Here is a 13,289-nt window from a genome sequence, read left to right as displayed (position 1 = left end):
ATGGCTGTGAGATTCTTATCTGTTGCATGTAGCAATTGATTTATTCGTTTTCATTCCTCTTTATGTGTCTCTTTTGTCACTGTTCCGCAGTTTATTTACCTATTTTACAGTTGTTGGACAATTGAATAGTCTGTAATTTGGGGGACTCAAAGGAACTTTAACTTGACTTAAGATATAATGGAGCACCAATGATGGAATTTTGTTTTCATTGTTGAGTTTTGATTGTGGAAGTAAGAATGGAGTCTTAAGACACATAGTGAATTCAGGGACACCCTGGGCTGCATAAGGAGATCCAGTCTCCAGACAGACAAACAAACCAATAGGAACATCAAGAGGGGTCATCTAGCAAGAGTTAAAGTACTGGGTGAAGACCTAAGAGGTCCAGAGACCTGAGAATACATTCATGGGCTTGGTAATTGACACTACTACTGGGTTTGGTAGGTCACTCTCTGGTGGTTATGAAATAATTTGGACTGGTAATTTAAGCATTAATTAAGCAATATTAATGCTGGAGAGGTGGCTAAGTGGTTAAGAACCAGGTCGATCCCAGCTTATGTGGTGGGCTACAACTGTTCTTAACTCCATGATCCGGTCCCAGGGGATCTGTCACCCTTTCTTCTCCACGGGGTACTGCATGCATGTGGTGCACAGATATGTATGAAGACAAAATACCCATACATAGAAATAAAAAGCGTTATTTTTTTTTTTGTCTTTGTGTTGTTGTTGTTGTTTTTGAGGCAGTCTTTCTACATAGTCCTGGCTATTCTGGAACTTGCCATATAGACTTATTACCATACCTGCCAGCCACCCCTAATGACACAGAAATGTAGTATTTATTCTTTTTTTTTTTTTTTCGGAGCTGGGGACCGAACCCAGGGCCTTGCGCTTCCTAGGTAAGCGCTCTACCACTGAGCTAAATCCCCAGCCCCAGAAATGTAGTATTTATAACTGCCTAGGCCTTCTAGCTTAAGTTGTTCCCAACTAGCTTGTATAACTTAATACTCTTGTCTATACTAGTTTATGTTTGCCACGTGGCTTGTTACTTCCAACCCAGTCATCTTATGTCTGATTTCCTTCATGGCTGGGTGGCAAATCTCCCCTCCTCCATCTCCATTTTTTCCCCCAGAATTCCTATCTCTGCTGTCTTGCCTTTCCTCTCCTGTCCTGCTATTGGCCATTCAGCTCTTATTAAATCAGAAGGTGATGGAGAAGAGTTTTTACAAAATACTCATGGCAAGTGATAATTCAGTAAAAATACCAGTATCAAGATCCAGCCTGTACTCAACTCTGTGCCAGTACAGAAATCAACATCTGAATAATACAAAGACAACAATTACACAGTGCATAAAAAGATAATTTCAACTTCTCTGTATGATCCTGGCTGTCTTGGAACTCACTACATAGACTATAGGCTGGCCTAGGACTCACAAAGATCTACCTGCCTCTACCTCCCAGTGTTAGCATTAAAGGCATGGGCCACCGTGCCTGGCTTTATAAATGCATAAAGTAAGATTTAAAAATCAACATATGTTCAGATTCCTTAGGAATAACAGGTTGAGGCAGAGGGTGGCGAGTGAAAGCTTATTTCTGGGGAGCTGAGAGAGATGGAAGGAAAGGGTTGAGGCAGTATTAGGAGGGAGAACATTTTAGAAAGTTCCAAGATAGAATTAGAGTACTCACGTCACACAGGCAGAGGCCAGTGTAGAGTCGTGAACCAAGAGTCTAGTGGGGGAATGCCGTGTAGAATAAGTGTATGCTGAAGAGGCGAGGACTTTGGAAGCATGGATACTTTATTCTGAAACTGGAGGGAGTAAGTGACAGATGATGAAGACACAGCATTTTAGAAGCTGTGAAGGGGGTCCAGGTGCCAAAGGTATGATCTGATTTTCATGGAAGGATTTGAGTGTTTGGGATTAAGCATTTAAGTTTGGCAATGCTTTAGCTAGTTGATGGGATGAGCTATTCTTTTGTTCTTTTTTTCGGAGCTGGGGACCGAACCCAGGGCCTTGTGCTTCCTAGGCAAGCGCTCTACCACTGAGCTAAATCCCCAGCCCCGGGATGAGCTATTCTATTTAGAGTAAACTGTGGACGATTCAATGGCTTTCTGATGCTGTTCTTAATACCCAGTGTGTGAGTGTGGAGAAAGCAGCTGAGTGTGGACGACGCACAGTGAGTGTGGTGGAAGACTGACCTGAGGGGAGCAGTACTGAAGAACTGCTGCCTTCATAGTGTGAAGCTAAATGCCAGGAAAAAGCAGGGGTGCAAAGCAAGGCACAATGGTACCAGTTCTCAGTAAACTGAGGCAGGAAGACAGAGAGTTCAAAACCAGCCTGAGCTACATCACTGGATTCTGTCTCAAAAAGATGAGGTATCTGTCTATATCTATCTGTCTACATATGGTTGTGGCTAGGAAAAGAGACTCTTTGAAGTTATGAAGCACACTTGGGTTGTTTTCTAGTATATATGTGTGGGTAGCTGATGTGGGATATCATTAGGAAATGAGGAAGTTACTACAGAAAGTTTTTGAATGTATTGTTGAGCTCATTGAGAACAATGGCTAATCTAGAACAAAGCAGAATTGAAGTCATTGAGGAAGTAGTCCAGAGATTGGTGGATGGTGCAGAAGGGATGGAGTGCATAGCTGGAACTACCCAGCAATCCTTGAGTGAAGGAGTAGTAATAGGAGAAGCAGAAAGGCATTTCATCCGGCTGAAGGAGTAGGAGAATGGTGCTTTAGACAGTAGAGAAGCAGCTTATGCAAGAAAGGGTGAGTTGGAGAAGAGGAAGTGGTCACAGCAGTCTGGTCAAGAGGTAAAAATGCTCATTGTTTTTGAGGTGTGGGATTGAGAGAAACAAATGGATTTGTTATAGACACCAGTTCTTTGATTTTTCTGTACAAAGTAACATTTGTAGAATCATAACCCTTCATGTGTAATCAGATAAACTCATTTGAGAGATAATGTGGATTAGAAAGGAAACATTAAAAATGAAGTAGAAGTGCATCAGAGACGAGAGGAAAGGATTATATTTGTAGACTGTAGAGCATGGACCAGGGCCTCCCCCTGGTTTTCTTTTCTTTTTTGAGAGATGACTAGTAGTAGTCTGGGCTGTCCTTGAACTTGCTATGTAGCTGGATATCTTGAACCTCTGATTTCTCCTGCTTCTACCTCTCAAGTGCTAGGCCTACAGGTTTGTGCATCACATGTGGTTTTATGTGGTGCTTGGATCAAACCCAGGGTTTGGTGCATGATAGGTATGCACTCTAGCTACCAAGCCACATCCCCAGTCAGAATATAGACAAGTTGATAGATAAGTCAATAGAAGCTAGTTAAATCAGTGCTCCTCCCACAAACCTCTACTTCCAAAAAATTTACATTATGATTCATAACAGCGAAATATCAGTTATGAAGTAGCAACAGAAATAATGTTATGGTTAGGGTCATCATAACATGAGGAGCTGTGTTAAAGGGTCGCAGCATTAGGGAGGTTGAGAACCACTGGGTTAAGTACATAGACCGGAAGTGAACGAGGAGGTCAGAGAGGACCTGAGTGTGATGGAGGGGAAAGAAGAGCAGCATATCGGAGAGTAATGTGGAGAAGATGTGCTTTCTGGGAAACACTGCTGTATGTGTAGTGAGATCCAGGACAGACATGGAAGGAACAGGTTAGACAGAAGAAAGGGACAGACATCCTGCTGAGGAACTTAAAATGCCCGTGGTGTGTCATGCCTTTTATCTAATTTTCTTTCTTTCTGTCTCTGTCTGTCTGTCTGTCTGTCTGTCTGTCTGTCTGTCTAGCTTAGCTTTTAAATAAGAGCCACAATCTTATTTTTCTATAAGCTGGTCTGAAACTGTGATCCTTGTCTCAGACCTGTCCTTCTCTCCTAAGTGGCTGAAACTATGTGCACTCCATACCTTACTTATGCCACATACTTTCTTAGTTTTAGGAGTTTGTTTCCCAGTTATTACCAATGTATAGATGTCTCCCCCACACAATTCTAAATATGCTTTCTTGGCTTGTTCTACTTTTTTTATTTTTGATAGTTTTGTACACACATATTCTAGTCTTATCTTTTGAACAGCTTTAAAGCATTGACTTGCTAATCGCAAAGATAAAATATAAAGTGGAAACTTCACCACCTAAAAAAGAAATCTTCTGTATACTTACCATGATTAATGATATTTAAGGCCAACACTAGGCCTCTTAGTTGCTTGGATCTCTGCTCCCAAACTTAGCCTGCCTAGCTTTGGAATAGTGCTCATTTTTGTCGAATTTAATTTTCTGTCACCTTTTCCTTTATACAGGCAAGGATCTATTTTTAAAGAATTTGTTAGTGCGTGCGGTTGCATATAGAGGCTAGAGGGTGACTGTGGAGCTGCTTCTCCACATTGCTACGGGTTGGGGGATGAGTGGTTAAAATGACTTTAGAATTTTTGTCTGTAGAGCCTTGAACTCAGAGATCCACTTGCCTCTCTACCTTCCAAGTGTTGGGATTAAAAGTGCACACCACCGCTTTAGAAAGTATTTTAAAGGTTTATGTTAAGTTGTTGGGCAGGGTTGGAGATGAAGCGATTGGAGGTACAGCTCAGTGGTGGAGGTTCAGTTCTGTCCCTAGTACTGGCAAAAGGAAAAACAAGGCTGGGCCAGACCTAGAAAATGGATTTTTAAAAGTGACTCCTCTGGAATAATTTCACAGAATGCAAGTGAACATGTTAGGCTGGGAAATATTAACTTAGAACGATGGAACAGACCAGAAAAATGAGTGACCGAGGAGTCTATGAATTATTTGGCAGTAGCTGGTACAAATTATAAAAGTTAACTTTGGTGAGATTTTGAATAGCAAAGGGGGATTGTTATGGAAGAGACAGGAAATTTGTTAGGTAAATTTCAAAAAAATAAATGGAAAAACAGGTTACAGAAAAATTCTTTAGAAAAATACAGTTATTATGTTGAAACCAGAAGGAGGGAAGACTGAAACGAGAAAATTGAAGGATAGAGAAGTGAGAGGAAGAGGAAGGAATGAAATTATTGAAAGGTTTCTTCGTATTTAAGAAGGCAGTGTTCTGCCACGTGCCTGGTACCTGCTGATGACAGGCTCAGTTTGAAAGGGTGCAGGTTTTTACCAAAGTTCCTGAATCCACACATTTTTCATTTTAGACACCCGGGAATAGGGAGTCCTCAAATCTCCTGGGCTTTTGTTGTTCTGGACAGATTGGCGAGCCTGGCCTAACGGAGCCGAACAGCCAAGGCTAGCCGAACAGCCGAGCCGAGCCGAGCCGAGCCGAGTCGAGCCGAGCCGAGCCAGTCCGAGCTGCGCCGTGCAGTCGGCCCGCGGGACCCACGCGCTTGTGGCCAAGGAAGGCCCCTTGGCGGCGGTCAAGGGAGTGAGAGAGTCTGGAGGCGGAGCCTTTTGTCTGGAGCGCGTGCGCCCGAGGCCTCTCTGCTGCTTCCGGATCAGCGGTGCGCGCTGGGCTAGGCTGCCTGTGTGCCTCGGTATAGTGTATGTTCCAGTGGGCCGGCCCGGGGCCCGGGGCTGCTACTCTTCTTGTTCGCTGCCCTGTGCTTACAGCTTTGTGGTTCGTGAGAAGGTCAGGCTATAACTTGGTCTACAAGACAACTTTGTTTAAAACTTGGACTTAGGCAGAGTATGTGTACTGCAGTCCTTATGTTGGTTGTGCTGGTAAAACCTGCGAGGTTAGTGGTGAGAACTCTCCCGAGGACTTTCCTGCGGTAGACTGTGAGGCAAACTTTGTTCTTCAGACTGCAAAGTACTTATTACAGTGACAGAGAACGGCTGCTAAGGTAGTAGACTCAAAATTAAAGTTAGGAAATGCAAATTGGGAGCCCTCCACTCCCGCATTCATTTAAGTCTTTTATTTTATGTAATAATTATGACTTGTTCAATTTCTCATTTAGAATTTTGAAAAATCAGGCACGATTTTAAAGACTTACTAATTTTGTTCTAAGCAATGATAAAAGTACTACATGGATTTGAAATTCAAGTGTGTTGAATGTTACTTTAAATAAGTTATACAGAATTTTTAGAACTATTAAAGCTAAAAATATGTTAGCAATTGCCTTTTGGGTGTCGAGGCACACCCCTGTTTTCCGTGAATTTCTGGATAGTATTATCTGGATAGTATGGTATGAGTGTAGAACCTCAACCTGAGTATATAGTGTTTGAGATTACCAGTGTGTTTGCTGCTGGGAATAGACTGGGTCTCTTATTCCCTGTCTGGTGACCTGTCCAAGAATAGACTAATGAAACTGGCTATTTATTTGTTTGGAAGGCAATATGGCCAAGTAGGTTTTATAGTAAGCATTAAAAAGCTGAGAAAAATGAATGTGGCAATATTTAGTTTATTGTTGAAATGTGTAAGCCTAAGAGTAATTTATTTGCATGGAACTTCTTTGGCCTTTTAAGAAAAAGGCCTTGAATATTCCTCAGTGTTAATTCCTTTTACGGGATTTGTGCTGCATTTGGATTTGATTAAACAGATCAATGTAGATACTTGGCATTTAGCTGGGGTAGATGTGTTTTTCATGTGGATATTTTCAGTGGTTACAAGTAACTTGAATGCTTAGCCTTTTCAGAAATACGGGGTGGGGGGAAGGAATTGTGTTAATAGTAATCTCAGTTTAAAAACTTCATGCCTGGGGTTGGGGATTTAGCTCAGTGGTAGAGTGCTTGCCTAGGAAGTGCAAGGCCCTGGGTTCGGTCCCCAGCTCCGAAAACTCAGGGGGATCTGAGGCAGGAGGATCACCACTTCCAGGTAACTGTAGGTTAGATAGTCAGACTGTCTTAAAACATAAAAAGAAAAGAAAACCTCTGAACCTCTTTATGGAGGATGCTTAACAAAGTACAGATAGAAATATTAAACGTTTTAATTAAACAAATTAAATTTTATATGTCAATGGGTATTTTGCTTGCATGAATGTGTACCAGAGGCCAGGTGTCAGATCCCCTGGAACTGAAGTTATAGCTGATTGTGAGCTGCCATGTGGGTGTTGGGAATTGAACCTAGGTCTTCTGGTAGAGCAGCAACTGTTGTTATCTGTGGAACCATCTCTCCAGTCTCTCCCACAGCTTGATATGCTGTTACACTATTTGGTTAGTGCCTTTTTTTTTTTTTTTTTTTGACACTGGATTTCTCTGTAGCCTTGGCTGCTCTGTAGACCAGGCTCATCTCAACTCAGAGATCCATGGGCCTCTGCCTCCCTAGTGCTGGGATTAAAGGCCTGCATCACAACTGCCTGGCTATAGTTTAAATTTACTTATTTTATTGAAATTATTTTTAATCACCACCAAGGGAAAGATTATTATCGTGACATAATTAATCAAATTAAGAAACTTCATCACTTACATGGCAAGTATTCGTTTTTAGTATCCATCAAATTATTGTTATTTTTCATAAATGGTTTGTGGTACTATGAGCCCTCCCTTATTTTTAGAACAAAGTCTTTCAGTGAATTTGGATAGGTTGACTGCCACTGTGTGCAGCAGCCTGGGCGCTGGGGACTCAGCCTCTGCTTTATTCTCAGTCATTTCTCCCAGACCCCTTTTAAAAAATGTTCAAAAAGTTAAAAAGATCACACACAATTTTAAAATAAGATCACTTAAAGTTAATTATAACCTTTTCTTCTCTCTCTGCTCTGTTCTCTCCCTCTTTCCTCCTTCCTTTGTCCCTCCCTCCCTCCCTCCCTCCCTCCCTTTTTGTTTACTCTTCTTTACAACAGGTCTGTAGCTTCTAGACCCAGGTAACCCTGCTGCCTCTGCCTGCCTCTGAGCCTGCCCTTCTGAGGTAGCACAGGTTACAGGTGCATGTGCCATGCTGAGTTTAGTAAGCAGAACTACAGGCAGCTAGGGTTAGTAAAGTCAATAAAATATCTTAGGGTATTTTGAGCATATCCATTTTCCCGTTTTGTGAAGATCACCGTATTAATGACTTGATTGTAAATCTTCCTCAGGAAGGTTGTTTGGGTAAATTTAGAAAAATTATTTAGGATTGGGGTTGGCTCCAAAGTGTTGAGTTCAGTTCAGGGCAACTTCCCTGTTCTGTTAATTAAACTTTGGGACATTGAAATTGGCTGAGGGAAATTACTGAATAGAGAATATTACTCTATTCATATACTTCTAGCCTACACAAATTAAAAAAAAGGAATGGGGTTGGATATAACATAGATTGGATAGATGTACATATTATATTCATAAATAATATATGCTATATATCTTGTATATTATACACAGTATATATTATATATACATTATATATCATGTAATATGTATATAATATGTAATATGGGTATTACAATACTTTTTTTTTTTTGAGACAGGGTTTCTTTGTGTAGCCTTGATTGTCCTGGAACTAACTCAGTAGACCAAGGTGGCCTTGAAATCACAGAGATCTTCTTGCCTCTGCCTCCCAAGGGTGGGATTAAAAGTATATGCCACCACTGTCTGGCTCATAGATTGGGTATTTACTGAATTGTTTTCATATTATGTAAGCAGTGTTTTGTTAGAGAAAGAAGTATTAGTAGGGTTCTCTTTATGTCTAAACCAAAACAAGAAAACACACACACACACACACACACACACACACACACACACACACACTCTCTCTCTCTCTCTCTCTCACACACACACACTCACACTCATACACTCACACACACACTCTTACACACTCATACTCACACACACTCACATACACTCATATACACACACACTTGCACACACTCTTACACACACACAGAGTAAAAGGGCAAAATACAAGTCATTAATTTAACTTAGCCTGCTGAAAATCATTTTGTGTTACTTTATTTTTAAAATTTAATTATTGTGTAAATGTACATGATGTGTGTGTGGGAACCGTGTGTGTGTGGGTGCCGTGGGGGTGGGGGTGGTGGGTGTCAGAGGACAACTTGCGGAGTCAGTTCTCTTCTCCTGCCTAGTTAGAAAGGATTAAATTTAGGTATTGGGATTTATATATAGGAAATGCCTTTATCCACTGAGCCCAAAAGTCATTCTATAGAATCACATTTATTTTTCAGAATTGAAGTGAAGTGTATGTTAGTGAGTGAGAGAGAGAGAGAGAGGGAGAGAGAGAGAGAGAAACTCTTGTTAATACTTCGGTTGATAGATGGAATGACTTTCTTACTTTTTTTTAAAAAGATTTATTTATTATATGTAAGTACACTGTAGCTGTCTTCAGACACACCAGAAGAGAGCACCAGATCCCATTACAGATGGTTGTGAGTCACCATCTGTTGCGGTGGTTGCGGGGAATTGAACTCAGGACCTCTGGAAGCCTCTGGAAGAGCAGTCGGTGCTCTTAACCACTGAGCCATCTCTCCAGCCCCTTTCTTACATTTTTATTAATGTTGTAGACAGATTTAAATAGAGGAAAGAAAGCAAAGTCTGAGGAACTTTACAGTTAGCAATAGTTGGCCAGTGTTATTTCATTTAGACTTGTACTTGTTCTGTTTCCTGCCTCTTGTATATTTCTTTAAGATTGTCTTTACTTGTGTGCATCTATGCATCTTGGGAGTATGTGCATATGCTTGTATATGACTAGAGGCTAGAGGATTGTGTCAGATCCCTTGGAGCTGGAGTTAATAGGTTTTTGTGACTTATTCCATAGATAGATGCTGCGATCTGAACTCCAGTCCCAGTGATTTTATAGCAGACACTTAATTACTGACATATCTCCCTATCTCTTCTCTCAGTGTTTTGTTTATTTACTTGAGAGAATCTCTCTCTCTCTATGTATGTATGTATGTATGTATGTATGTATGTATCTACCTACCTACCTATCTGTGTGTACGAGCACATACACTCATTGCCCTGTTGAGGTCAAATGACAGCTTATAGGAGTTCAGTCTCGCCCTCTATCCCTATCGTGTGGGTCCCAAGGATCAAACTTTCAGGTTCCTAGGCTTGGCAGCACGTGCATTGCGCTTGCCAAACCTGCTGGCCCCACAGCTCTTGCTATTTTTAGGATACCTTTATTTTGAAAAATCATAGGAAGTGGCTGTGTAACTGGGTGTGATGGTGCACACCTTTAATCCCAGTAGTCAGGAGAAGTACACATATCTGTGACTTTGAGGCCAATCTGGTCTATATAGCAATATCCAGGTCAGCCACGGCTATGAGTGAGACTGTCTCAAAAATAAAACAAAACCAGAAAAAATGCTGTTCTTTCTTCATCCAGACATTCTCTAAGTTACCAAACCCAGGAAACGGACAATGGCACTTCCCAAGACTACTCAGTTTGTAGTTTTGTTTTGTTTTTTACAATTTATAGAATTACACTGATGTGTACATAATTCTGTGCCATCTGTTTCTCATGTAGAGATGTATATAGTGAATGTATATAGCTACTACAGTAAAGACACAAAGCTTGAGTCACCACAAAGGCCACCCCTCTTGCCACACCCTGAGATGTTGCTCCCTGACTCCCGGCAGCCCTACCTAGCTCTATGGCTTTTCCATTTCCAGGATGGTATGTAGTGGGAAGTTGAAGAAAGACATTTTGTTGAACTTTGACCTGTTGAGGGCTGCTGTTTGTGGTGTGTGTGTGTACGTGCTGATACTAGAGGGAGGACCTGCATTCTTGTTGCTCTTTGTCCCATTTCGATGAGACAGGGTCTCTTGCTGAAGCTAGGATTTCGGCCAGCAGTTCTTTCTCCACCCCTCACCGTGCCGGGGTTACAGACAGCTGGCTTTTTATGTGAGCGCTGGAGATTTGAACTCAGGTCTTTGTGGTTACAGACCCTTATCTGCTGAGCCATCCCTGAGCCCTGGGGTATGTATAGAGTTTCCATTGTAAACCAAGGGCTAGTGAAAATTTGTGCAGGAAATATGAGGATTTTATGTAAATAAAAGCTTTCTTTTTTTCTTTCTGAAATAGGTGTTCAGTGGTGAGATCGCTGGGTTGGTTCTAAGTATGTTTAGTTACTTGCTGTTGTGGTCAATGATTTTGATCATCTTTTTATGTTTTTATTCTCTTCAGATTTTTTTTTTTTTTTGGTGAAATGCTTGATACCTTTTGTTGAATCAGTTTGTTTACTGTTGAGTTTTGAGAATTCTTTATAGAGTTTTTATTTAAGAACTTTTGTTGGGGTTGGAGATTTAGCTCAGCAGTCGAGCGCTTGCCTAGCAAGCGCAAGGCCCTGGGTTCGGTCCCCAGTTCCGAAAAAAAAGAAAAAAAAAAAAAGAACTTTTGTTGTGGGTTTTGTTTGTTTTGCTTCTGTTTTTGGAGACAGAGTTTCTCTGAGTAGTCCTGGCTGTCCTGGAACTTAGTCTGTAGACCAGGGTGACCTTGAACTCAGAGACCTGCCTCCTGACCACCCCAGCTAAAGGTGTGAGTCACTACCTGTCTATTCAAGACTTCTGTTAGATGTGTTTTACAAATACTTTCAGCCTGTAAACAGAGTACACTGCTTTTGAAAATTATCTTAGACATTTCATCTTAACCAAGTCTTTAATTTTGATAAGGTCTGTCTGATGTATTTTTATTCATGGAGGATAGCATGCATCTGGTGCCAAGCTCTGTAACCTTTTGCCTCAGTCCTCAAGTTTTCCCTGTGCCACCATCTGTAAGTTCTGTAGCTCTGTGTTTCATGTTTAATTTCATGATTCCTTTTGAGTTTGAGACGTGGTTGTATGGCTTAGAGGTTGGTTTTGTTTGGCTTCTAGATGTCTAGTCACAGCACACTTAGTTCTTTGACCATCCTTTCTCAGTTGAACTGTTTTTGCCTCTGTCCAAATTCGTTGCACGCGTGTTGTGTTCACGCTTGAGCTCTAATTTGTTCATTATTTGTGTGTCGTCTGTCTTTCAGGACTGCGTGCTTACCTGGGCCATAGCTGTGTGCTCCTGCAGGCTTGGTAGGAATTCAGTAAGTTCAGTTCAGCATAGATTGCTTCAGCATGCAGACTTGTAGTCAGTGACCAGGAGCTTCATGGAGCTTCATGGAAATTTAATAAGTCTATAGTTCAGACTTAGGAATTTACTTTATTATGTAGACTTTATTTTGATTTTGGTTCTTTTGTTTGTTTGTTTGTTTTAAGACAGGGTTTCTGTATGTGGCCCTGGCTGTCCAAGAACACAATCTGTAGATTCCTCTGCCTTTGCCTCCAGGTGCTGGGATTAATGGATTGCATCACCATTGCCCCAGCTTGTCACTGGCTAGCGATTCCTGTTTATTTAGATCTGTCAATTTTGAAACACACTCTAAGAACCTGTGAGTTTTCCTTAAATATATTAGAAATATTTCTTTTTTTTTTTTTCTTTTTTTTTTTTCCGGAGCTGAGGACCGAACCCAGGGCCTTGAGCTTGCTAGGCAAGCGCTCTACCACTGAGCTAAATCCCCAACCCCAGAAGTATTTCTAACATACCATGTAACTCATATTCTGTAAACAGAGAGATGTGGTTTTTAGTATGTCATAGAGCTATGTGGTTGTCACTGTAATCAGTTTTAGAATAGCTAGCATATAAAATATTTAGAATATTTTCACTACCTTAAAAAGAAACTGCCCTTATTTCTGCTTCCTCTCAGTGCCTGGATATCTGCTTCTAGGAGTTTGTCTGATTTGAACATTCTATGTATGTATGTATCTATAGTTGCTGCTAATCTTTCTGCTTCTAGTGGTTTGTCTTCCTTGAATATTCTGTCTGTCTGTCTATCTCTCTTGAGAGAGGATTTCTCTGTATAGGCCTGGCTGTCCTGAGGCTAGCCTCAAACTAAGAGCTCTTCCTACCTCTTCCTTTCCAGTGCTAGGACTAAAGGTGTTTGGCATCACTACCTGGTTGTTTTAACATTTTGATGATATCATAAAGTGGATAGATTTCTGTGTCCTGTTTATTTATTACGCTCTTACATCATGTGGGATGTGTTATGAGTTGATTTCTTTTTAATGGGTTAGTAATAACCTATATGAACATTTTGTCTACTATCTGATCAGCACTTGGGTTGTTTGTATTTGGGTATTATGAATAATTCTATTTTGAATATATGTATTCGTTTTTTTAAAGAGTAAATTTTTCTTTTTGTGTATGCTGTGTATGTGCACATTTTCATGTTAGTGGGCACATTTGTGGGCTTGGACTCAGGATTAATATCTAGGATTTTTCTGTTTACTTTTCCACCTTAATGTTTGACGAAAGTTCTCTTGGTCAAACCCAGAGCTCACTAGTTTCATTAGCCAGCTTGCTCTGGGACCATATCTCCATTTCTGGTTTTTGAGGCTGAAATTACAGGCGAGCCACCACTCATTTAGAGTGGTTCTAGGG

At 40.9% G+C, this 13,289-nt stretch overlaps 1 protein-coding gene and 1 non-coding gene across 7 annotated transcripts in view; both read left to right on the top strand.

The window, feature by feature from the left end:
* Zfp148 (zinc finger protein 148) overlaps positions 1-13,289 on the top strand; it is a 113,200-nt gene that overhangs the window by 8,691 nt on the left and 91,220 nt on the right. For 2 of the 6 annotated variants that reach the window (XM_087576838.1, XM_087576836.1), the window contains exon 1: positions 5,446-5,588. The gene's annotated coding sequence lies outside the window, so the exon portion shown is untranslated. 6 annotated transcript variants of the gene reach the window in all.
* On the top strand, positions 8,017-8,147 carry LOC120095732 (small nucleolar RNA SNORA36 family). The gene has a single exon (XR_015633784.1). It is a non-coding gene; the product is annotated as a small nucleolar RNA SNORA36 family (small nucleolar RNA).

Source organism: Rattus norvegicus, chromosome 11, assembly GCF_021556685.1.
Source record: "Rattus norvegicus strain SHRSP/BbbUtx chromosome 11, alternate assembly SHRSP_T2T, whole genome shotgun sequence".
NCBI lineage: Eukaryota > Metazoa > Chordata > Mammalia > Rodentia > Muridae > Rattus > Rattus norvegicus.
The sequence above is the reverse complement of the archived record's forward strand: the minus strand, read 5'-3'. Positions and strand labels throughout refer to the sequence as shown.